The following is a 27,361-nucleotide window of genomic DNA, read 5'->3' as shown; positions in this document are numbered from 1 at the left end:
ATACACGTGTGTGCAGTGACATGTAATGGAGGAGTACCAGCCTCCTATATCACAAGGTAAGAGCCGTCATGTGCAGTGTATACACGTGTGTGCAGTGACATGTAATGGAGGACACCAGCCTCTTATATCACAAGGTAAGAGCCGTCATGTGCAGTGTATACACGTGTGTGCAGTGACATGTAATGGAGGAGTACCAGCCTCCTATATCACAAGGTAAGAGCCGTCATGTGCAGTGTATACACGTGTGTGCAGTGACATGTAATGGAGGAGCACCAGCCTCTTATATCACAAGGTAAGAGCCGTCATGTGCAGTGTATACACGTGTGTGCAGTGACATGTAATGGAGGAGCACCAGCCTCTTATATCACAAGGTAAGACCCGTCATGTGCAGTGTATACACGTGTGTGCAGTGACATGTAATGGAGGAGCACCAACCTCTTATATCACAAGGTAAGAGCCGTCATGTGCAGTGTATACACATGTGTGCAGTGACATGTAATGGAGGAGCACCAGCCTCTTATATCACAAGGTAAGACCCGTCATGTGCAGTGTATACATGTGTGTGCAGTGACATGTAATGGAGGAGCACCAGCCTCTTATATCACAGGGTAAGAGCCGTCATGTGCAGTGTATACACGTGTGTGCAGTGACATGTAATGGAGGACACCAGCCTCTTATATCACAAGGTAAGACCTGTCATGTGCAGTGTATACATGTGTGTGCAGTGACATGTAATGGAGGACCAGTTGCTAGGGAAGGGGGATAGGAGGATCGATCGTCTGTCTCTTCCAGAGGTGTCTTCCTGTGATGTGCTATGGATTCCTCAACTGGCCTTCTAGGTCTTCCACCCTGAAGCTGTGGACTTCATCTTCCTGCAGTGGGTCAGAATCTCAGGTAGTTGTCACATGCTCACCTGTCCGTGCTCCAGCAGTGAGCCTGGCCTCTCTGTTGTGGTGCAGCCGGAGTTGTTTTGTTCCTTTAGCAGGGATGCAGAGCCAATTGGTCTCGGTGCCGGTGTCACATGCTTCCTGAGGTGGGCCATTTTTTTGTTTGTTTATTTTTATTGAACTTTTTCCGAATTCAAAGTACAATAAGGCACATTTTAAGTACGTGTATAAGAACAGTAAATAGCATAAAACAACATGCTTTATCAAACCTCAGTGTAACCCAGTGAACCAATTTGCCTTCAAACCATTAATATGGAAAACGAAAAAGAAAGGAACAAAGTAGTGAGTGGAAAGAAAGAGAAGAAATAGGAAAGAGGGATGGTAAGGGGGGGGGGGAAGCGGAGCGAGGAAGGGAAGAGGGAGAAGGAGGGGGGAAGAAGTTAGTCCTAATTGGGTAGCGTATATTATATTTTGATATCTCAGCTCAACTGAGAGCAGATTAGACCGCCAATAAAGAAAGGAAGTCGGGAGATTCCTGCGCATCTATCCAACATGCCCAAGTCTCGTGGTATTTGGAGGACAGGTCTGAGGCTTCTGCAGCAATTTCCTCCATCCTATCTGCTGCATTTCCTGGAACCACTCTCTCATGGTGGGCACATGCGCCGAACCCCAGTGTCTAGGAATTACTGCTCTAGCGGCCGTAATAAAGAATCTCAGCAGGTTCCCTTTTTGGGATGAAATAGAGCCCGGAACGATGGAGAGGAGCGCTATTTGCGGGGAATTATCAACTGTTCTTCGTGAGATTTTGTTGAAAGCTTTAAATATAGAGTCCCAAAAGGGCTTGATTAAGTCGCACCCCCACCAAACGTGTAGCATTTACCTCTTTCCTTGTTGCAGCTCCAGCATAAATCTGATACCGAGGGAAAGCTTCTATGTCGTCTCACTGGGTATCTGTACCAATGGGATAAGACCTTATGGTTTTCATAGAAAGCTTATGGGAAAATTGAAATGCTTTTTGTAGAGCCGCTCTTTCTATGGTAATTCCTAATTCCAATTCCCATCCAGCGATAAAATTTGGATTGTCTTTGCATGAACCAGTCAATAGAATCTGATACAACTGAGAGATGAGGTGAGTCGGTGTAGAGGATGTAGTGTAGTTAGTGTGGTCCTGAAGGAACACTGCGCTCCCCTGGACAAAACAAAGGATTTTCGTTGTTCTTACTTGTTCAACCATGAAGTCCGTGTATCAGGGAATTTGGTGGAAATTGTGGGAAGAGACGGGAATGTGTTGCCTGACATAAAGGTGGGCCATTTTAACAGGCGGTTGCTGGCAGCAGGTGCCTGTGATTGGTCTTCTTGGCGTGTGTTGTATTTCTATCTAGATCCCTGGCATTCTGATTTTTAGATTGTCCCTGACCTTGCTTCTGATTGCTGAATATTTCCTCTGAGGTTCTCTGCTGGCTCTGACCACATCTGGTATTTGACTCTGTTTATTTTTTGTTTGTGCTGTGACGTATCTCTCTTGTTTGGACTGATTTTAACTTACTTTTAGATTGTGATCCAGTCCATATTTTGAGTGTCTGGTTTTGACCTCTTTCTGTCTGACTACTCTTTTACCCCACTAGGTTTAGGCTCCTGCAGTTAGTCAAGTTAGGGACCGTTGCCGAGTTGTGGGCTGCTAGTCAGGGTGGATCATGCAAGTAGGTAGGGATAGCGGTGGGGGTGGCGTACAGAGCTGAACTGTGTGTTGCTATTTAGCCACAGTTTTGTAACGCCCTTATGGTCCTTATTGTCCATCCTGTCTCAGATCTGCAGTTACTCAGTGGCGCCGCCTGTGTTTCTCCTGCACCAACTTCTCTGCGGCCCGATTCCTTTAACAGCATGTGCACAGTAGACCAGAAATCCTCTCCAGCTCCCGAGCAGCTGTAGATTTTCTGCCAGACAGAACTTCAGAAGATGCTCCAGACTTATTACCTCTTACTGCGATTCCTGACTGTAGCCCCTATTGTATATCTGCCCACTTTCACCATATGTGCTGTAGACTTCTATAGTAGCTTAAATCTGCCCCTCCTAAAGAGGAATTTTACAGCATGTTTTATCTAAAGTTGCATTGGAGATTAGGGAGGAGGCAGTTCTCACATCTCCATTTGCTTGTGACTTAAAATGACATATTGATAGAGGAAATACACATAAAAGGGAGAAAAGATCCAAATAGGAGGAAGCAGACTACTGTGCAGGCCTGAAAAATTGGGTCTGTGGCTTAAGAAGTCAAGCGGACCTCCTGTTATAGGTAGAGAGGTCTCCGAATTTTTTTGGGCCAAGCCTATATGGGTTTTGCAAAGGAAGTTAACAGTCCGGAGCACAAATTGAAGGTCAGGAGGAGGGAAGGGGGGTATCACGGCCTACAGTACAGGTAGCACGCTGTCTCTGCGAATCACAGCTGTCTTTGAGTATAAAGGTAAGACCGGAGCACTTTCCAGACGAAAAGTTCCCAATATAGAGTCCAGGGGTATTCATTATTGGTCCTGGTGACACATATGTAATATTGCAATGAAGCAAAATCGAACATCCAACTGTCAGGACAACTGCAATCTGCAACATCACAGATGTCAAATTCACATACCTGCATCTGCTCTGTAATGTTCACCCAGAATATCCATGTACCGGTGTCTGAGGCCCAGTATGAACATTGGGCTGTATCTGCTCCCACAAGACCCACACCCCCTCCCAACAGGAAGACCAAAAAGGATATCATTCTCAGCAGGTCTCAGTATGGGGGGCTGGAAACTTCTTGCAGTGGGAAGCGTGTGTCCAGGTCTTCTTGCCCTTGAGTTTCACTGAAGTAGGGGTAGTTAGCAGAACCTGGAATGGGCCATCAAATCTGGGCTCCAGAGTCTTTCTGACGTGCCTTTTCACCAGAACCCAATCTCCTGGTTGAAGGGTATGACTTTCAGGAATCTGGCTGGGATCTGGAAGTGAAGAAAATACTCGGAAATGTAGGTCAGTCAGATGTTTACACAGAGCAGATACATAAGCAGACAAGCATTCATGTTGTAAAGCAAGTTCTTGGGGAAAATACCATCCTAACTTGGGGGCACTGCCAAACTAAATCTCAAAAGGGGACAGCGTCTCTTTCCCCCTAGGGTGATGTCTGACACTGAATAGGGCAATTGAAAGAGTCTCTGGCCATGGTTTTCCAGTCTCTTGAGCCATTTTCAGCATTTTTAGTTTCAATGTGCCGTTCATTCTTTACACTTTTTCCACTGCTTTGTGGTCTGTATGGGGTATGGAAAGCAAGGTGAGTCCCCAGTGCGGCCCATATCTCCTGGGCCACGTCTGCTGTGAAGGCAGTTCCTTGATCACTCTCTATCACTTCAGGTACCCCAAATTTACAGACAATTTCATTTAACAGTTTTTTCACGTCTTCGCTGTCTGATTTTTCATGGGATAGGCTTCAGGCCATCCAGAGAACATGTCTATGACCACCAGAGCATACTGAAATCCCTGCGCAATGTCAATCTGGATCCTTTGAAATGACACTTGACAGGGACTTTTTCAATTTTTCCTGGGTTGCACTTGGCACAGACCATGCAGCTATTAACATGACGGGCGGTGAATGTAGAGATGCCTGGATCAAGCCATATAGAAAATATGAGGTTGTTCATTAAAGTTTTTCCTAAGTGTGTCGGCCCATGAGACTAACGTAGGGTAGAGACTTCGAGGCAAACAGAGGACATGCTCTTTCCTCCAAATCCTGTCTTTATCAAGGTCTCCTCCTTTTTCACACCACACTTCCTCCTCCTCTTCTGATGCTGCTTCTTGCATATCTTCCAGCATTTCCTTGGTGAGAGGAAATCTACGTGGTATTCCTGCCTCGCTCCTTGCGACCTTTGATCATGTCTGGGCTATCATTGTCTTCACCTTCTTCCTTTTCCTCATTGTAGCCCCCTTTGCCGCTTTATCAGCCCTGGCGTTTCCCTGGGCTTCTAGAGTATCTGCCTTTGAGTGTGCCTTGACTTTGAGTATGGCCACCTGCTTAGGGATTGTCAGGGCCTCCATTAACGCTTGCACAGCTTCAGCATGTTTTACAGGAGTTCCACTTGCCATGATGAAATTGCGGCTCCTCCAGATGAGGCCGAAGTCATGAGCTACTCCAAAGGCGTATCTAGAGTCCGTGTATATGTTGGAAGTCTTCCCCTCAACTATCTTGCATGCCTCAGTGAGGGTTATCATTTCAGCCTGTTAGGCAGACTTGTCAGGAGAAAGAGGGTAGGCTTGTAGCACATCATGTAAGGAAGTAATCGCATATCCAGTATGATATCTGCCTTGATCATCTGCGTATCGAGATCCATCTACAAACAGATTGAGATCAGGTTTGTCCAACATTGTTTCAGTCACATTCGGGAGGGTCTCAGTCTCTTATTTAATCAATTCCAGGCAATCATGGGAATCTCCAGAGTAGAAATCATCATTAGAATAAACATCCTCCTCCTACTCAGCACCAGCACTCCTCCCTTTGAGGAAAAGGAAGGAGGGAAGCAGGGTGGAGGACATGACACCTAGAGATAGCAACAGTGTCCGTAAGGAGAAGTGTACACTGCAAGCAAAGGTGTCTAGCAGCAGAGAGATGTTTTGGCTGAGTTTGCTGAAGGATCGCAGATATGTCATGGGGGGGCCAAAACCTGAAGAGGGTGATCCAGGACAATATCAGAAGTTTTGTCCAGCAGAAGATGACAGGCATGAATGGCTCGTATGCAAGAAGGGGTCCCTCGAGCAACTGGGTCCAACCGGGCTGAGTAGTAGCCCAGAGGCCTGTTCCTGCCCCCATGGCTTTGAGCAAGGACACCAGTGGCATGTCCCTGACGCTCCATAACATACAGTCTAAAAGGCAGGTTGTAGTTAGGTAATCCTAGAGCAGGAGAGGATGAGGGGCCGCTTTCAGCTGTTGAAAACAGAGTTTGGCATCCTCTGTCAGATAGACTGGAGTGTGCGGTATGCAGTTATATAAGGGCTGCATGAGGATAGAAGCATCCAGGATCCAAGGGCGGCAGTAGGAGATGAGGCCAAGGAAGGCCTGTAATTGTTTTGAGGTAGTAGGTTCTTAGATCTGCAAGATAGCCTTTTTGTTCTCTTCAGTGAGATGTTTAGCACCAGGGCTAAGGCAATGTCCGAGGAGCACTACCTGTGATTGACACCACTGGATTTTGTCTTTAGAAACCTTGCACCCCTGATCTGACAAGACGAGAAGTAAAGAGAGTGAGGCATCCGAGCATAGCTATGTGTGCTGAGCACACACTAAGAGATAATCCACATACTGGAGCAGCACAACATCATCATGAATCTGTTTCCATTCATCTAAGATAGATGACATGGCTTTGCTGAATTGGGAGGAGCTATTTTGAGCTCCTTGCGGCATGACCGTCCAGGTATACTGCGATTCTGCATGAGTGAAGGCAAAAAGGTATTGACAATCAGGGTGTAAAGGCACAGAGAAAAAGGCATTAGCTAGGTCAATGACTGAAAAGGCTGCAGCATCCGGTGGAATTGCAGAAAGTAAGGTGTGGGGATTTTATACAACTGGCATTTCCAAGACGGTGACTTCATTCACAGCTCAAAGATCATGTACCATTCTGTATGTATCAGGTTGCCCTTTTTTACCCTTCTTCCTCACTGGGAAAAGGGGCGTGTTACAGAGGGATGTGGTGGGAATTATGGCACCAACCCTTAGGAAGGCCCGTACTTGTAGAGGGACCGCATCCTTTTGGGCTATTGATAAGGAATATTGTGGCTTCCGGGGGAGTACTGCTCCTGGCTTAAGGTGTACCATGATAGGTTGCACCCGAAGTCTGCCCACAACCTGTGGTCCTTTTGCCCACAGCGTCCTGGGTAATCAACAGATAATATAGCAGCTGGAAGTGAACCTTCGGGCGGGCAGTCTTGCAGGGACATAAGAGCGGCCATTATTACTGTCTCCTCTGGCTGAAGGGGGGTGGAAAGGGTAAGGGTACCATCAAGCTGGGACTGTATAGTGGCTTGCATTTTCTGAAGCAGATCTGCTCCCAAGAGGTTACGTGGACATGTGGAGGAGACTACAAATTGTGAGAGTACTGTTGGAGGGTTGGGGTCCAAAATAGACATTGAGTGGTTTTGTTAAGGGAGAGGATCTAGCATGGCCATCAATGCCGATACATTGTACAGTAATGCAGTCAGGAAGGAGGGGTTGGGGATCTCATCACGTCGGAGTACACTTCTGGCTGCACCAGTATCCACAAGAAATGTGCGCATATTACCCCCTATATGCAGCTGCACCGTAGCTGCAGGTCCACAGTGACGTGTGGATCTGGCTTGCCCCTGTCCTATGGGGCGTGCTATCACTCCCCTCCCGGTGGGGATAGAGAAGGAGGAGAAGAGGGGGAGCCCATGGGTACACATGGGGTGGCCCCCCTCCTCCTTGCTGCGGGGGGCGATGCGCGCACTCCCTTTTTAGATGGCTGTACTGGCCACACCCATAGCAGAACTGACCAAGTTTGAATCCTTCCCTAGTGCGGGAGGGGTACTCCTCTGCTGCGAGCATTATATTAGCTCTGGAAGCTGCCTCTATGCCTTTAGCCACCAGAGTAATGTCTCAATAGGAACGGAGTGGTACTCCGGGCGGGTCATTTTCAGTGCTTTCTGTATGTGGGGTTTTAGTCCATCAGCAAAGGCACTAGACAACATTCTGGTTTGTACTGGGTCTTGTTTGAAAAAAAAACAAAACATTTGCTCTATGCAGTTTGCATAGTTCTCCACTGACTCTCCATTATCTTGTTTCATGTCCTGAATCTGAAATGCCTTATCAGTCAGTCTAGACCTAACCCAATTCTCTAACAGAAGTGCACTCCAGATTGGTATGTTTTCTGGTATTCTTCATCCCCATGGTTCGGGGCTGGTAGTTCCTTAGCCATGGTTGTGTAAAAAGAATCCCCTGCCTTAATTTGAGTAAGTCCAGATAGGTCCCTCCATGTGGCAGAGTGTGTTTTCCTGATTTGTTCCAATGCCCTATAGAAGGGCATGGGATGCTGTTCAGGGTCGGGGAGAGAGTTTACCAGATTGGTGGCCTGTGTGGGGTTAAGTCACATATCACCCCTCTCTATACATCTTGGGTGGGAGTCTGGACTTGTCTGGCTAGGAGATCTATTTTTTCCATCTAACCTGGCCACCATCTTGGCCTTCTCTCTCTCTCTCTCTCTCTCCCCTGCTGTCCTCCCTTTCTGCACTCCATGCTGCTTCAGCTCCCGCCCTCTGCTCCTGGGATCTGCATGAAGGGGGGGGGCTGAAGAGGGGACTGACTGCTTCGCTTTCGTCGCGAGGAGGTTTTATCTCCTCCTCACTCTGCTCTTTCCTCTGCCCTCGTGTTTCAACTCCCATAATTATGGGCACATTCAGGGGTGCAGTAGGGTGGGCAACCAGCCCCCCTGGCACATAATAGGTGCCATCCGGATTCAACACAGGATACAGGGTTGGAGTTCTCGTTTTAGCATTTTCTCTGCAGTCTGACTGACTGAGTCTTCACAGGGCTGTGCCGTCTCCTCGAATGTTATCAGGAGAGAATTGGGGCAACTCAGAGTGGTCTATCTGTCACCCTGCGATAGTTGCTGGACAGGGAAGACAACTGTTTGTACTGATGAGTGGGTATCTACGGACTGAGGCTGCATCATCACAGAAGCCCTCCCACTTCTGGAAGGGTGTGGCCGGGGGGCACCACAAGCAAGACACGTATCTCGGGAATCTGGATTCTGCTGCCCACAATGTGCACACGCCCATCCTGCTGGTCCCCTGGCTGGCACCCCACTCAGTGGGCAGAGCCTCTCAGAGTGTGGATTATCAGACACTGCTTCATTAGACACTGTGCCATTATAGGGCGGCGGCATTGCACTTTCTGTCATATAGACATCCCATCTCTCTGACCCCCCCCCCCCCCCTTCCCCGGCAGCCAGGCGATCGGCTGTCCGGTGCCAGGCTTGTGCTGGACCAAGTAAACTTTCATCACACAACTTTCCACGACACAGCGTCTCCTTCTTCCACATTTCAGAGTGTAGCTCTCCATTTTCATGACCACCAACTATCTTTATTAGCTTTCTATAATGCTTCACATGTTTGCTTCCTTCTTCTCGGTCTACCAACTGAGGGCCGGTATACTCGCCCTCAGGCAAGGATGGAGACTGTCCCATGAGCTTAGCTACTTGAACACAAACAAAACAGAAACAACTGCCACCTCCTCCTTCTCACTACCAAAGTAGAGCTTACCCCTGTGCAGTATATGCGATCTGGCTCCCACGTCTGGTCTACCAGGCCGGGACTCCTCCCCCTGCCACCGCAGGCAAAAATTGCCACCGCAAGCAGGAATATATTTTAGTCCCCCGGAGCTCCCCGGGGACGACTCCATCCGCCACCGCAGGCAAGAATTTATAGTAGCCCCTCTACTCTGAGCTCCCCTCCCTGCCAGGGGAAATCTCTTGCTCTTCTTAACTTTTTAACTGTGTAGGTGCCTGACACAAAAAAACAACACACAAATCCACAGCAGAGTAAACTCCTCTTTCAGTCTATGGTTCTAAAGGCTGCAGGATTTCAACATCAGCCGAAGCTGCTACTCACATCAACAGCAGAACAGATAACCACAGCACTGTGGAGTACGCCAGGAGGCAGGCAAGATAACCAGTTTTCTTACCTTGTCTCTGGAGCTGCAGTCCCGGTCCTCAAGCGTCTTCCACCGTGCTCCAGGAATCCAGGCCTTCGGCTGCGATGCTCCTTTCTCCCGCATCCCCACGTTGGGCACCAAAATGTTAAAGATGCCCTCAATCATGGCTAATTGTGTTTGCTCTACTGCTCCAAATTAGTAGTGTAATCCTAGGACTTTACATGCATGGAAGAAGTCACACTGCCACCTGGCAAGGGTGAAAGCAATTTCTCATTTATTAAAGGAAGTGAAGTAGTTTATAAGGACATCAGAGAGGGCATTCCCCGAGGCTCTTGGCATTGTTCCATTGGCTAAAATACGAAAAGAGATAACACTTGGCCTCTGCGCATTGTGCATTGTTTTACTAACTTTGGTATGCAAATTATGTAAATATCGATAAGCAAGCGCTATCTTGTAATGGCTTCCTCGCTAAAAGCAGAACAGCATACGTGTCATGCCCTGCTCGGACGGTGTGTGGAGGTCTATCAGATTGGCAGCACGTGTCTAACCTTTTTGTCTGTTTTGGAATCATGCTGGATCCGCCTTCCTTCAGGTGCTCTGGGTGGGGTCATTGGCTTAAATTGCCTTCTATCCCAGAGGGCCGTGCGGGTTATAGTATTCATTCTGGTCTTGGATTCAGGAAGGAAGGATTGTCTGTTCCAGCTCAGATAAGTTTCATTTGTGTTTGTGTTGTTTGCGGTCTAGGCTATTTGTGTGTCTTCTGCCCCTTCTCCCCTTTCATCATCTCAGGGATTCTAGGGTGTTTGCAGCCCAGGCACGAGGACACTTCTTACCTACCATCAAGGTCTGAAAGTGGGCTTAGCAGCATAGGGAGAGAAGTCAGGGATGTGCTAGGAGGTGACCTTTCCCCAGCACCTAGCCTAGACACTTGTGTATTTGGTTGTTTGTGTATCTGAGTTCCTGTCCGCCATGACAATTTGTCATATGTGACACATCAGGAAGGCGGGTCCTCTTGGGAAGGGTGAAACCTTCATGCTTTGGAGAAGATAAAGCATTGTCTGAGAGCTGGAGTATATGGGAGCTATCTTGTAGGGTAAAGGATGATATCCACATCTCCATCACAAGCACGACCACCGATGATGGACTGTAGGGTGGTTGTAGCCATGGAAACGAGCAGTATCATGTGATGGAAAAATGAATCCAGCCAGTAAAAGAAACAATATGGATAATAGTAATTAGTGGCTTGTATAATAAATGCTATTTGCTGAAGTGAGACAACCCCTTTAAGGATTCTTAGAACCACAAGGAGTCTCCGGCACTAAATACTGCTTCAGCATAATATGTTTATCATAATCAACACAAAGTCAAGGATCTCATGTTGATTGCATTTGCATGACTGAAATGATAAGATGTGATTAAGCTACCTCAGGAGAGGAAACAGAGACAGCAGCAGAGTGGTGACTTATTAGGGATGGAGACGGGCTTCCTGGTCAGACACATGGGTGTCAGGCATCTCCTTACCAAAATCTGAGTCAAGGTGGGTAGAAAGCGTAACCTGGTAATACAGTGATTTTGCCTTCCTTTTCCTGAGAGTATACAGGACGGATGTTGTTTTTTTTAGAAACAATGGTGGCTTTGCATCCTCCATTAATAAATCATTTGCCATTTGCCTGAAGGCAGTGGAATCCACTAAGTGGTGTGGGAGCGGCTCCACCACCAGCAGCTTGGCCAGGTGGAAGTTAAGTTTGCACACAAGTGGATCACTGAGCACGTATGATTGTTACCTGCTCACACTTTCTGTTATGGATGACTGACGATAAAGCAGCGAAGAGAAAGGAGGAGTTGTTTGAGCAGGAGAAGAAATAGCAGATGATGTTTTTGATGATGACAACAACACCTTACTGCTTGTGGATGTGGACTGGCTACTAGAATGATGACTGGGAGAAGGAGGACTGTCTTGCTTAAATTGGTGGCCAGTTTTCTGACCACGTCTTATTTGTGGCCTGCAGAGCTCGCTCACTGCAATGGTTTTGGTAGCTGGCACCACTGTTTTAAAAAATTCCCACAAGGAAGATGGCCATGCAAAGTCACCACCATACAAGCTTGACCTGAGTCTGACAGCTGTTGAGACTGCACTAACAACTGCAGCAACATTGCCTTCTTCCACAATAGTTTTGTAGAAAAAAATGGTCATTTGGACAGTCTACTACAATAGATGGTAATTGTGATGCAGGAATATAAGTCAGGTGGTACATTAGTCAGTGCTAAATGGAATTTTTGTAATAAATTCAGTTTTTTAGGAAAGAAATTGTGCAATTGGGAAGAAACCAACTGTGACACAGAAAAACATGTCACGTACACTAGGCTGCCTGAGGAATGGAATCTTTGTAAATCAATTTTGTAAAAAAAAAAAAAGAAAAGTAATATCTGCCATCACTGTGCAGAAACATTCCCACAAAGCAGTTACCCAGACAGAGCCACCACCAGCAACACTAACATTTCTGCCACCAGCTTGCCCTACTTCTGACAGCTTTTGAACCTGTACTCACAGCAGCGGCATCGCCTTCTCCCGAGCAGCAGTTTTGTAGTAAAAAGTTTTTGATTGGACGTAGTAAACTACAATATAACAGTGAGTGACACAGAATGTGATGTCCGGTTCACTAGTCTGTGATTAATGGAATTTTTGTAATAACATTTTTAACCATTTTTTTTTTTATTCCACTGCATCCTACAGTTGTCTATAAACCTGAGGTCTGGTGACTGTGCGGCCCCTAGGTCATACAGACCGCATTGTCGTGTCCGTGAATTCAGCCTGAGACGTGCCCTTTACAGAATGTCATGACATATCATCTTGTTAAATGTAGACTGTGGCCATGATTAAATTGTTGATAACAATGTTAAAGAGGATCTCACTATACTTTATAATACAAACTGCTTGTAGTATTAAACAGATCTCTTAGACCTGATGAGGCCGGTGTACTTATTTTGAAATTACATGTCAGAATGCTAATATTAAAGTGAGGAAGTAAGATCGCTCACGAGTCCTATATTCACAAGCTGTACTCAGTCTCTTCCCACTGTTGCTCCTGATATCTCACACATGCGCAGTGCAGGCTGCAGTCCCCATAGCTGTGCAGTAAAGAAAAGCATTGGATGCAATTAGAAGCTTGTACTGAGCATTGTGAGATTTTAGCAGCAGCAGACGGGGAGGTACACTTAAAAGAGCTTGTGAATTAAGCTTTAGGTGGTTATTATAACATGGATTCTTCTAGTGAGGACATCAGCATCATCAGGTCTAAGATCTATTTCTAATCATTACAGTTTGTGTTGAGGAATGTAGTGATGGATGCTTGTCTGTCATATATTTTGCCACAATGAGTGGAATGAATGGATTTTACCACTCCTTTTTGCTGGATCCACTTCCAGCCTTACAGGAACTTTATAAATATGTCTGCTTAACAGTTTGGTAAAATAAAAACCTCAAATTTAATTTTTATATTAACAGAAATTCCAAGTAAGAATTCCGAGGAAAACTTCATGTTGTTACGAAATTATAAAGTAATAGACGAAGATATAATGCAGCACTCTTCAGGAGAAAACCTTAATTTACATGCAGGACTTCACAGTACAGAATTATCATATAATGAGGAACCTTTACCTGAACAATCGCACGTTGTTATCTCAGCTCAGAAAGGGGGTAAAAGACTTCAGTGTGGTAAACAGTTCACAAAAAGCTTGGACCTTTCTACACAAAGAAGAACTCACACAGAGGAGAAGCCATACTCCTGTTCAGAATGTGGGAAGTGCTTCACATATAAATCAAATTGTATTATTCATGAGAGACGTCACACAGGAGAGAAGCTGTTTTCATGTTCAGAATGTGGAAATACTTTTATCCAAAAATCTGATCTTGTTAACCATGAGAGAATTCACATAGGAGAGAAACTATATTCATGTTCAGAATGTGAGAAATGTTTTGCACAAAAATCAGATCTTTATAATCATCAAAGAATTCACACAATAGACAAACCATATTTATGTTTAGAATGTGGGAAATGTTTTACACGAAGCACAAATCTTATTGCACATGAGAGAATTCACACAGGAGAGAAGCCATATTCATGTTCAGAATGTGGGAAATGCTTTACAAATAAATCCGATCTTGTTAAACATCATAGATTTCACACAGGAGACAAACCATATTCATGTCCAGAATGTGGGAAATGTTTTTCACGGAACTCAAATCTTATTGTACATGAGAGAATTCACACAGGAGAGAAGCCATATTTATGTTCAGAATGTGGGAAATGTTTTACAAATAAATCAAGTCTTATTAAACATCATATAATTCACACAGGAGACAAACCATATTCTTGTTCAGAATGTGGGAAATGTTTTACACGGAAATCACATCTTGTTGCACATCAGAGATTACACACAGGAGACAAACCATATTAGTGTTAAGAATGTGGGAGTGGAGTTGTAAAGTCTTACAGAGATATTGTACGGGTGTCATTAATTTGATAAATAAAATATATAGTGCTAGTTATGCGCTGCATCCCAAAATGTGCATCCTTGGGATATTTGAATCCGATAATTTGCAATCATTTATCATGGTTGGAATCAATAGACTTTTGTATCAGGCACATAAAACTCTAGCTGCTAAGTGGATGCGGCTACTTCCCCTGAGCATCTCTGAATTTACTGCAAGGATGATTGTGGTTATCAGGCTAGAAAGGGGGATATATATGAAGCGTATCTGCCTTTCTATGTTTGAAAATATCTGGGGCCCTTGGATAGACAAGTCTGGAGTCTGTAGCCCATGGTTGACCCTTCATAGTGGGCTCAGGGTTATTATGGGGTGACGCTAGTGGTGATATTTAAAGGTTGTTTGGGGGTATCTATTTGGTTCTTTCCTGCCAGCATCTTTAATAAATGGCATATTAGTCTGGCACTGCTTATATTTTTCCTTACTCTGTATTGTCTGTCTCATGGTCGGGACTTTGTCCCTAGGTATATGATAAATGTTTACATTTTATAACAAATGTCAAAATTTTTGGGGGTGCGGGTATTTTGTTGGGGTTTGTATACAAATAAATATTTGGCTGTCGGTCGCTTTGAGTATTGCAAACAATATTTTGCATTGTACAGGACGAAGCAATTGACACGAAAACTTGTGATATGTCATAGTTTATTTTCATAACTTAATAAAACATTATCTGATAAAAAAAAGAATGTGGGAAATGTTTTACAAATAAATCACATCTTATTACACAGGAGAGAAGTCACACGGGAGAGAAGCCATTTTCACATATTTTAACCACTTCACATCTGGGCCATTTCCCCCTTCCTGACAGAGCCATTTTTTGCAAATCTGACGTGTGTCACATTTTTTGTGGTAATAACTTTAAAATGTTTTTACTTATTTAGGCCATTCTGAGATTGTTTTCTCTTCACATTTTTTTTTTCTCTTCAAATTGAGTCAAAAAAATTTATTTTTAATTATAAAAAAATACCAAATTTACCAAAAGTTTGGAAAAATTAGCAAATTTAAAATTTTTTTTATAATAGATAGTAATGCTAAGGGGCAGATTGCTGTAGAGGTCACTGTTAAAGGGGATACGGTCGATATCTTTTAATTACATACACAAACATTAAATGAAATAGATTAAATATAGTCGTGCGAAGCCGGAACCTTCTGCTAGTAATCAGTATAAAGCATCCACAGAGCGGACAGAGATACTGAGAAGAGATGGTTATTAAGAGCTAGATAGATTTAGAGAGTAAAAATAGTTGGAGTCATTTATCAAACTGGTGTAAAGTCGCCCCTAGCAACCAATTAGATTCATCCTTTCATTTTCCAAAGGAGCTGTGTAAAATGAAAGGTGGCATCTGGTTGGTTGCTAGGGGCGACTAAGCCAGTTCTACTTTACACCAGTTTGATAAATGACCCCAGGTGTTAGGGAGAGAGGGAAGTCTCAGCTTTACACTGTCGCCCCTGCAGTTTCTGCCATTTATGTGTGTATTTAAATAAAGGTCCACTTCTTACATCACAGACAGATCTGGTGTGTGGTAGACAGAGGTATATTTGGTTAGCAAATGTTTGGCAAAAGAAAACACAGTAATTTCTAGGTCCGTCCACTAGTAAACATGTCCGCTCCTGCCGCCACTGCAAACCCACCACAGCCAGACATCTCCTGCACCTTGTCAATCATGTTCCATAGTGTACTGCCACCAACTACTACCACCACACAGCCAGACATCTCCTGCACCTTGTCTGTCATGTTCCATACTGTACTGCCACCAACTACTACCACCACACAGCCATACATCTCCTGCACCTTGTCTGTCATGTTCCATACTGTACTGCCACCAACTACTACCACCACACAGCCAGACATCTCCTGCACCTGGTCTGTTATGTTCCATACTGTACTGCCACCAACTACTAGCACCACAGCCAGACATCTCCTGCACCTTGTCCGTCAGGTTCCATACTGTACTGCCACCAACTACTACCACCACACAGCCAGACATCTCCTGCACCTTGTCCGTCAGGTTCCATACTGTACTGCCACCAACTACTACCACCACACAAGCCAGACATCTCCTGCACCTTGTCCGTCATGTTCCATACTGTACTGCCACCAACTACTACCACCACACAGCCAGACATCTCCTGCACCTGGTCCGTTATGTTCCATACTGTACTGCCACCAACTACTACCACCACAGCCAGACATCTCCTGCACCTTGTCCATCATGTTCCATACTGTACTGCCACCAACTACTACTACTACCACACTGCCAGACATCTCCTGCACCTTGTCCATCATGTTCCATACTGTACTGCCACCAACTACTACCACCACACAGCCAGACATCTCCTGCACCTGGTCTGTTATGTTCCATACTGTACTGCCACCAACTACTACCACCACACAGCCAGACATCTCCTGCACCTTGTCAGTCATGTTCCATACTGTGCTGCCACCAACTTCTACCACCACAGCCAGACATCTCCTGCACCTTGTCCGTCATGTTCCATACTGTACTGCCACCAACTACTACCACCACACAGCCAGACATCTCCTGCACCTTGTCAGTCATGTTCCATACTGTGCTGCCACCAACTACTACCACCACAGCCAGACATCTCCTTCACCTTGTCAGTCATGTTCCATATTGTGCTGCCACCAACTACTACCACCACAGCCAGACATCTCCTGCACCTTGTCCGTCATGTTCCATACTGTACTGCCATTTATGTTGACGCACCACTGCTGCTTCCACCACTACACAGCAAGACATCTGCTGCTTTGCCCGCATCATGTTCTAAACTGTATTGCCGCTGATGACGATTCGTCACTGCCGCTATCACCATCACACAGCCAGTTATATGTTGCCGTTATGTCCGCCCTGATCTCTTCTGTATTGGAAATGTAGGCAACACCCATCTAGGACCTGCATCTCATAAAGGAAAACATTTTGGAAAGCCATAAAAAAAAAAAATCACACTTCACTTTTTTTAAAATAATCGCGATTATAGCCACCAAATTTTTATCAAATTTGTGTAACAACTTCCTAGTTCTTAATAGATGGAAAAGTCCTTTCGGAGTATGGATAATAGCCATTTCAATGTGAGAGACGGATAAATCACATCAGCAGTACAAATCATCCCTGGTCCATAATAGATGGAAAAGGTCCATCTGGTGTATGAGAAATAGTTCACTGTGAGCAGGCTAAACCCCATGTCTGAAAAGGACCTCACCAGCAGGAGAACCTCTCTGTATATAACACATATAAAAGGTCCTTCCCTTACGTCCTAACCAGTGGCACAGGTGGGGTATTCTGCCCCCGTGGACTGGTTAGGACAGGTGAAAATGTTATTGACAAGTTAAAGTAATTAAGCAATTAACAAGACCCTCCCACCCCAATAAAGAGGGGAATCAAACCCCAGTCCCCTTGTGTTTTTTTCTGTCCTGCGGACAGATCTGGACGGGCGGAGGTCCCCCCCCTTCCTTCCCGGGGGGGGGGGGGGGGACGGGACCCCTGTTCTATCTTTATGCATGCATACCCCTGTTGGGGTCAGTTTTGCTTGTCTCCTGCACGCTGCTTGTGTGCAGGGTGATTTTTTAGCCGCATTAGGTGCTGCTATGCGTTACCTTTCTCGGCGGAGTGTCTGTGCGGGGGGCGGGGCTCCCTCTTGTGTATGCGCGTAGCCGGTCCTCTGGCAGTGCTATTGTGTCGGAGTGCGCTTGGCCGGAACAATGCTGGCCGCCGCCATATTGGGAAGTGACGTCACTTCCTCCCTTTTCCTTTTTCTATCTCCCGGCCGAGCTTGTCCTTATATTATATTACTTTATAATATAGGTTTTCCGCCTATCGCCCCTGTGGCGAACTACTGCCTATAAAAGTGCCCATGGTTTAGCGCTACCTCTGCCCCCATGTGGGCGGATCCTATTTTTGGCGCCAGGCAGACTATTTAAAGCTGGTTTAAAGGGTCAGTCAGCCTCCTGGAGCGCAGTTGTATTATTACTCTGCTTATCTTTGCTTAAGCTGTATTGGATTTCCACTTTCAGCGGGTTCCTCTGTTCAGCTTGTGCTTATAATTACCCTTGCGGGTTTCTTTTGATTCTAGCATTTCATGTTTTTTTCTGGGTAAAAGACCTTCTTGCTTAAAATTTCCTTCCTCCTCCTAATGCAACAGTTAATTCTGTTTTCTCTTTTGGAAGCCATGTCGTCTACCGGGGACAGTGATCGGGATCCTGGCAGGAAGAATCCTGGCAAGAGAGACGTCATCTCCAGTGCCACGACTGCCAGATTGTCCTGGAGGACAACCATGCGTATTCCCGATGTCCACCTTGTAGGGCGAAGCTGCTTCCCCAGCAGGAACCTACGGTTCATGATGTGGTAGACTGGGTGAAGGGTTATATGGAGTCTAACATGAGTCAAGTGAACTCCTCCATTGAGAAGCTGAAGCAGGCTCTTATATCCAAGCGCCAGAGACCTTCCTCTCCTCATCGGGCCATGGAGACGGAGCTCTCTCCTCTTCTTCCGAGGATGAAGACGGTTTCGCCTACTTCTTCCCTCCCGAAAAGGCCCAGCGGCTGCTGAGATCCATCCACCATGGTGCCATCAGACGACGGTCCAAGTCTTCAGGATCCGATGGACAGGAAGGCTGATTGCGCCTTTAGGCATGTTTACTCCTCGGCTTCGGCTTCTCCCTCGGTCGCTATTGCGTCTTCTGAAGTGGCGAACTTCCTTAAAACCAGGTTCGCCCAGATTCAGTCTGACCTGGACCAGGGGGTCTCTAGGGATGACATTCTGGTCTCTTGGAAGACGGCCGGCCTAGCCATTGATTTTTTTGTGTGACTCAGCTCCACAACAACTAAAATTGCCCTATAAGTCCATGGCGCTTTCTACCACGGGCAGGCGCCCGCTTTGGCTAAAGCCCTGGAAGGCGGATACTACTTCCAAACACAATCTTTGCGCCATGGCGTATGAACCCGGCAGACTGTTTGGAACAGAGCTGGACCAAATAATGGAGGGACTGTCGGACAAGAAGGGCAAATCCCTTCCCCAACAGTCCTTTCGTGGTCGGGGCAAGAGGTATGGGTCCAGTTCGGGACCTCAGCCTAGAGCCCAAAGAGATTGGGGCTCCCGTAGAGGGGGAAGATCCTCCAAAGGTTTCTAAGCCCCCCAAGAAGTCCTCGACGCTCTGATTGCAGGCCTCCTCGAGGCTCTTGGTACATTGCCCGTCTGACTGGATTTCCAGAACTCCCTGCTCCCCATATTCCCGTAGGCGGTCGCTTACAACATTTTCTAGAGTCTTGGCAGACTCATATTCAAGACCCGAGGGTTCTCTGTATTATATCTCAGGGATACCTGGTAGACTTGGACAGTCCCCCTTTAGACAAGTTTGTTCAAACAAAATTGCTTCCTTCCAGCAAACAAAAGATTTTGGAGAACTACAGTACGTTCTGGAGTATCTTCAGAAAGGGGCACTAGATGAGGTGTCTCTTCAAGATCAGGGAGCAGGTATCTATTCCCCAGTTTTTCTGGTACCCAAGGTGACAGGAGACTGGCGGATGATCAAAGATCTGAGAAACTTCAATCAGTTCATCAGACTCAAGCATTTACGGATGGAAACTATCCAGTCAGTGACCAATCTTCTCTTGCCAGGGGATTTCCTGGCAACCTTGGACCTCAAGGATGCCTACCTCGATATTCCCATCCATCCTGGGTTCAGAAGATTCTTAAGGAATCAGGAGAGTCCTAAAACACTTTCAGTTTGTGCCCTCCCGTTTGGAATTTCTTCGGCCCCACACACATTTACCAAGGTGGTGGTTTCCGTGGTGGCAGCTCTAAGACTTTAGGTTTTGAGCATTATTCCATACTTGGACAACTGGATCTTCAGAGGCCCCTTCCCAAGCGATCCTGTCCAAACACATTCAGCGGGCTGTAGCCTTCCTCCACCAGCTAGGATGGATAATCAACTAAGACAAGTCCCAGCTTCTACCAGCTACCTCAGTTAAGTTCCTAGGATTCCTGGTGGATTCAGTGAAAATGACTATTCATCTTACTCCCGAAAGAAGGCTATCTGTTCAGAATTCAGCCCGCTCTCTCTCAGTACCTCGGAAGGTAACCATTCGTACTTTGATGAGAATGTTGGGACTAATGTCATCAACCACAGAGGCGGTTCCTTGGGCATTATGGCACCTACGTCCGCTACAATCGGAGGTACTAGCCATGTGGAATCACAGTCTGTTGGGACTAAATTCCGTGCACTCCCTGTCTTATCGGGCCCGGTCCTCCCTAAGATGGTGGACCCATCTCGAGGACGGCAAGTCCCTGATCCAACCCTCTTGGATCCTACTTACCACAGATGCATCCCTAGTAGGCTGGGGAGCACATCTTCTAGACAAGACAGTCCAAGGAATCTGGACACCTCAGGAGATGTTGTTATCATCGAATCTCCTAGAAATCAGGGCGATCAAGCTAGCCCTTTTTTATTTTGCTCCCTGCATTCAAGGCAAAGCGGTGAGAGTACAGTCAGACAGCATGACGGCTGTAATGTACATCAACATGCAGGGAGGCACGAAGTCACAAAGTCTCCTGAGAGAGATAGGTGTGATATTGGATTGGGGAGAATTGAACCTCACCCACTTATCAGACGTCCACATTCGTGGAGTTCACAATATGATAGCAGATTGCTTGAGCCAAGGTCTTCCAACCGGGGAGTGGTCTCTCCATCCAGACATCTTCAAGGAGATAATGCTCATGTGGGGAATGCCAGAGATTGATCTCATGGCAACGAGGTTCAACACCAAGGTGGAGAGGTATTGCTCCCTTTACAGGTGGCAATAGATGCACTGTCAATCCCATGAAGGTTTGGGCTGGCCTATATCTTCCCTCCAATTTCCTTGATTCCGAGGGTATTGATGAAAATCAGGCAGGACCAAGCGTCAGTCATCACCATCATTCCATACTGGCTGAAAAGAGCTTGGTTTACCCAACTCATTCAAATGAGTCGGGGGCAATTCCCCAGAGAGAGTACTGGTGTCGGGGGACACTCAGACCTCCTCAAATCTTCAAATGTTCAACCTGACAGCCTGGAGGTTGATCAGTCCCTTCCAAGAATAGAAGGGCTATCGGGGTCTGTCTTGAGAACCCTAGAGCACTCCAGATCTGAGGCTACCAACAGATCTTATTCAAGAATTTTGAAGATTTTCTCAACTTGGTGTTCCAGTCGTCAACTGTGATCCACTGATGTGTCCATACCTACCATCCTACAGTTCCTGCAGGATGGTCTGGATAAAGGGTTGTCACCTTCGACCCTCAGAGTGCAAGCTTCTGCGATCTCGGCCTGTCTCAACAGGTACATTTCTCAAGAACCCCTTATCAAGAGGTTCCTTAGGGGAGCTTCAAGGTTAAAGCCTACGATAATTAAACCTATCCCGGTATGGGATTTAACGGTTGTGCTCAGTGGGTTATCATCTTCCCCCTTTGAGCCCTTAGAGGAGGTGGAGCTCAAGTTTCTAATCTGGAAAATTACTTTTTTATTAGCTATCAGCAAAACGAGTTGGGGAACTCCAAGCTTTTTCTGCTTTTGAGCCGTACACCATGTTCCTGCAAGATCGGGTGCTGCTCAAGTTTTTACCGACCTTTATTCCAAAAGTGCCTTCATTCAGCAACATCAACCAGGTGATTTCTCTTCCAGTTTTGGCTCCTCTCCCCTCCTCAGAAGAAAGGGGGCTCCATACCCTCGACGTTTCAAGATGTCTGAGGATTTACCTGGAACGGTCCAAGGTATTTAGGAAGGATGAAAACCTCCTTATCATTTTTTCCGATACCCACAAGGGTAGGAAGGCCTCTAAGCCCTCCATTAGTCGATGGATTAAAGAGGCAATTCGGGAGTCTTATGTGTCTCGAGGCTCGGAGCCCCCTGAGTTTGTAAGGGCCCACTCTACTCGAGCGGTGGCTACTTCCTTTGCAGAAAGAATCTCGTTTCCGCTGGATGTGATCTGTAAGTCAGCTTCTTGGAGTTCTCACTCCACTTTTATCTCACACTATAGAGTGGATTCTAGGATAGATAGTATTATCTTCCGCCAGGCATGAGAACCCTCCCATGGGGGTTTCTACTTGCTAATCCCCATCTGTGCCACTGGTTAGGACGTAAGGGAATCGTTCATTTCTAACGATAATTTGTTTTCCCTTAGTCCTAACTGGCACACAAATATCCCCCCCTTAGTTGCTTTAGTGTTGCCTTTTTTTCTGCTTGTAACTACACAAGGGGACTGGGGTGCACGGGGGCAAAATACCCCATCTGTGCCAGTGTTAGGACTAAGGGATCGTTAGAATTTCGTAATTATCATTAGAAATTAACGAATCTGGGGTATGGGAAATAGACAGTTCACTGTAAATCAGATAAATCCCATCATAGTACCAGACCTGACCACCAGGGGGCTGAGAGGTCCGTACCGGGCATGGGAAATAGACTGTAGAGTCCGCTATTCCCCATACTTGGTAAGGATCAGGTCCGTATGGTGCATGGAGTTTAGACAAATCAATAATAGCCGGCTAAACACTAGCTCTGCTCCCGACCTGTCCACTAGGGGCCAAAAGGTCAGTACCATGCATGGAGTTTAAATAGAACCCTGGAGGAATGGCTGATAACAGAGAACAAGAGCCCTGACTACCGACCAGGACCTGCCCAGTATCTGCTGCACTGCCAGAGCTGAAGGACCTGGGGTGACGTCACCGTCATGTGATCAGTGCAGGGGGTGGGACTTACCTTTAGCAAGGATCACATGACAGTGACATCACCCCAGGTCCTTCACCACCCCCTCTCTCCACTGCTAAGCCCCGCCCCCTGATCACATGACGGTGATGTCACCCCAGGTCCTTCACCATCCCCTCTCTCCACTGCTAAGCCCCGCCCCCACCACTGATCACATGACGGTGACGTCACCCCAGGTCCTTCAGCTCTGGCAGTGCAGCAGATACTGGGCAGGTCCTGGTCGGTAGTCAGGGCTCTTGTTCTCTCTGGTATCAGCCATTCCTCCAGCCTGCAGGTAAGATGAGCTGTGAGGAGACAGTGTGGTGGAGAGCTCAGACATGTCACCTCTGGAGATTCTCCTCCATTACACACGAGGAATCCTTCTCCGCTCCTCAGCTTAGTATGATGGGGGAGGAGTAGTGGGAATAGTGGGGGTTGTCATCATTCACTGACCCCTGACTGTCCTGGTGAGGGGCCCCTGCCTCCAGGAGGAGAATGAATGGAGCGGGGCCCGGCCTGAGCTCAGCTCTCTCCAGTCTCTTCTCTAGGAGTTTTGGACACAGCTGAGCCCAGAGGTGGGACCTGCATCTATCAGACATTTATCTCCTGTGGAGCCACCAGAGATCTCCATGTTGGGGCCCCTGGAATCCATGTGGTGGGGGCTCTGAGAAGCGGGCCCCTCCAGGCTCAGGAAGTGCGGTTCTGGAGGTGACATCTGGTCTTGTCCCCTGGATGATTTCCTCTCCTCTTCTCATAAAGGCGCCTGCAGTACTAGAAGCCTCCAGCTCCTCCAGTTCTCTCCTCTTCTCCTGATCGACCACCAAGGATGGACAGGAAGGAGATCAGCAGAAGAATATTAGACCTCACCTTGGAGATCATCTCCCTGCTGAGCGGAGAGGTAAACTTTTCTAGATTTCTCTCCTCTTTATTGTATTCTGTAACAAGTCAGACATCGGGAAGGAGAATCCATCATAGGAAGTGATAGGAAGAGTCCAGGGTCCTGGAGAACGGCCTCCAGACCTTCCAAGTGATTGGGGTCTGATCGGGTTCTCAATGTGGTGAGTGATGTATCATGTGACCAGTGACCAATAGTCATGTTGTAGGAGCCATGAGGAGGTAAGTAGGCACGTTGTACCAGGAGGAGAAGGCCGGAGGAGAGCACATGGCCCCTGAAGGGTTTATTCCCTAAGTGTCTCTCTCCATCCACAGGAGTACACAATAGTGAAGAAGACATCGGGGGACTGTGTGACTCCCGTCATCCATCTCCAGGAGTCAGGAGGGCGGAGCAGGACCCCTCCCCCCATCACAGAGCCTCCCCCTCACCCCCTGATACATGAGCAGAAGATCCTAAAACTCACCCACAAGATGATGGAGCTGCTGACTGGAGAGGTGACACTGCTGGGAATGCTGGGAAATTCTCCAGTAACAGCACTGGAGGGGTCTGGGTGATGACGGTGTCATTGTGTTGTCAGGTTCCTATAAGGTGTCAGGACATCACTGTCTATTTCTCCATGGAGGAGTGGGAGTATATAGAAGGACACAAGGATCTGTACAAGGAGGCCATGATGGAGGAGCACCAGCCTCTTATATCACAAGGTAAGAGCCGTCATGTGCAGTGTATACACGTGTGTGCAGTGACATGTAATGGAGGAGCACCAGCCTCTTATATCACAGGGTAAGGGCCGTCATGTGCAGTGTATACACGTGTGTGCAGTGACATGTAATGGAGGAGCACCAGCCTCTTATATCACAGGTAAGAGCCGTCATGTGCAGTGTATACACGTGTGTGCAGTGACATGTAATGGAGGAGCACCAGCCTCTTATATCACAGGGTAAGAGCCGTCATGTGCAGTGTATACACGTGTGTGCAGTGACATGTAATGGAGGAGCACCAGCCTCTTATATCACAAGGTAAGACCCGTCATGTGCAGTGTATACACGTGTGTGCAGTGACATGTATGGAGGACCACCAGCCTCTTATATCACAAGGTAAAAGCCGTCATGTGCAGTGTGTACACGTGTGTGCAGTGACATGTAATGGAGGAGCACCAGCCTCTTATATCACAGGGTAAGAGCCGTCATGTGCAGTGTATACACGTGTGTGCAGTGACATGTAATGGAGGAGCACCAGCCTCTTATATCACAAGGTAAGAGCCGTCATGTGCAGTGTATACACGTGTGTGCAGTGACATGTAATGGAGGAGCACCAGCCTCTTATATCACAGGGTAAGAGCCGTCATGTGCAGTGTATACACGTGTGTGCAGTGACATGTAATGGAGGAGCACCAGCCTCTTATATCACAAGGTAAGAGCCGTCATGTGCAGTGTATACACGTGTGTGCAGTGACATGTAATGGAGGAGCACCAGCCTCTTATATTCACAGGGTAAGAGCCGTCATGTGCAGTGTATACACGTGTGTGCAGTGACATGTAATGGAGGAGCACCAGCCTCTTATATCACAGGGTAAGAGCCGTCATGTGCAGTGTATACACGTGTGTGCAGTGACATGTAATGGAGGAGCACCAGCCTCTTATATCACAGGGTAAGAGCCGTCATGTGCAGTGTATACACGTGTGTGCAGTGACATGTAATGGAGGAGCACCAGCCTCTTATATCACAGGGTAAGAGCCGTCATGTGCAGTGTATACACGTGTGTGCAGTGACATGTAATGGAGGAGCACCAGCCTCTTATATCACAAGGTAAGACCCGTCATGTGCAGTGTATACACGTGTGTGCAGTGACATGTAATGGAGGAGCACCAGCCTCTTATATCACAAGGGTAAGACCCGTCATGTGCAGTGTATACACGTGTGTGCAGTGACATGTAATGGAGGAGCACCAGCCTCTTATATCACAAGGTAAGACCCGTCATGTGCAGTGTATACACGTGTGTGCAGTGACATGTAATGGAGGAGCACCAGCCTCTTATATCACAAGGTAAGAGCCGTCATGTGCAGTGTGTACACGTGTGTGCAGTGACATGTAATGGAGGAGCACCAGCCTCTTATATCACAGGGTAAGAGCCGTCATGTGCAGTGTATACACGTGTGTGCAGTGACATGTAATGGAGGAGCTCCAGCCTCTTATATCACAAGGTAAGAGCCGTCATGTGCAGTGTATACACGTGTGTGCAGTGACATGTAATGGAGGAGCACCAGCCTCTTATATCACAAGGTAAGAGCCGTCATGTGCAGTGACATGTAATGGAGGAGCACCTGCCTCTTATATCACAAGGTAAGACCCGTCATGTGCAGTGTATACACGTGTGTGCAGTGACATGTAATGGAGGAACACCAGCCTCTTATATCACAGGGTAAGAGCCATCATGTGCAGTGTATACACGTGTGTGCAGTGACATGTAATGGAGGAGCGCCAGCCTCTTATATCACAAGGTAAGAGCCGTCATGTGCAGTGTATACACGTGTGTGCAGTGACATGTAATGGAGGAGCACCAGCCTCTTATATCACAAGGTAAGACCTGTCATGTGCAGTGTATACACGTGTGTGCAGTGACATGTAATGGAGGAGCACCAGCCTCTTATATCACAGGGTAAGAGCCGTCATGTGCAGTGTATACACGTGTGTGCAGTGACATGTAATGGAGGAGCTCCAGCCTCTTATATCACAAGGTAAGAGCCGTCATGTGCAGTGTATACACGTGTGTGCAGTGACATGTAATGGAGGAGCACCAGCCTCTTATATCACAAGGTAAGAGCCGTCATGTGCAGTGACATGTAATGGAGGAGCACCAGCCTCTTATATCACAAGGTAAGACCCGTCATGTGCAGTGTATACACGTGTGTGCAGTGACATGTAATGGAGGAGCACCAGCCTCTTATATCACAGGGTAAGAGCCGTCATGTGCAGTGTATACACGTGTGTGCAGTGACATGTAATGGAGGAGCGCCAGCCTCTTATATCACAAGGTAAGAGCCGTCATGTGCAGTGTATACACGTGTGTGCAGTGACATGTAATGGAGGAGCACCAGCCTCTTATATCACAAGGTAAGACCTGTCATGTGCAGTGTATACACGTGTGTGCAGTGACATGTAATGGAGGAGCACCAGCCTCTTATATCACAGGGTAAGAACCGTCATGTGCAGTGTATACACGTGTGTGCAGTGACATGTAATGGAGGAGCACCAGCCTCTTATATCACAAGGTAAGAGCCTGTCATGTGCAGTGTATACACGTGTGTGCAGTGACATGTAATGGAGGAGCACCAGCCTCTTATATCACAAGGTAAGACCTGTCATGTGCAGTGTATACACGTGTGTGCAGTGACATGTAATGGAGGAGCACCAGCCTCTTATATCACAAGGTAAGACCTGTCATGTGCAGTGTATACACGTGTGTGCAGTGACATGTAATGGAGGAGCACCAGCCTCTTATATCACAGGGTAAGAGCCGTCATGTGCAGTGTATACACGTGTGTGCAGTGACATGTAATGGAGGAGCACCAGCCTCTTACACTGTATCACACGTCATGTGGCCCTTGTTCTGCAGCACTGG

General features: G+C 46.9%; 1 pseudogene; it reads left to right on the top strand.

Annotated features, from left to right (window-relative positions):
• The window catches only part of LOC122924957, a 291,897-nt pseudogene that overhangs the window by 211,509 nt on the left and 53,027 nt on the right, over window positions 1-27,361 (top strand).

The sequence above is a fragment of the Bufo gargarizans genome, chromosome 1 (genome assembly GCF_014858855.1).
Source record: "Bufo gargarizans isolate SCDJY-AF-19 chromosome 1, ASM1485885v1, whole genome shotgun sequence".
Lineage (NCBI taxonomy): Eukaryota > Metazoa > Chordata > Amphibia > Anura > Bufonidae > Bufo > Bufo gargarizans.
This window is presented reverse-complemented; position numbering and strand designations above follow the sequence as displayed.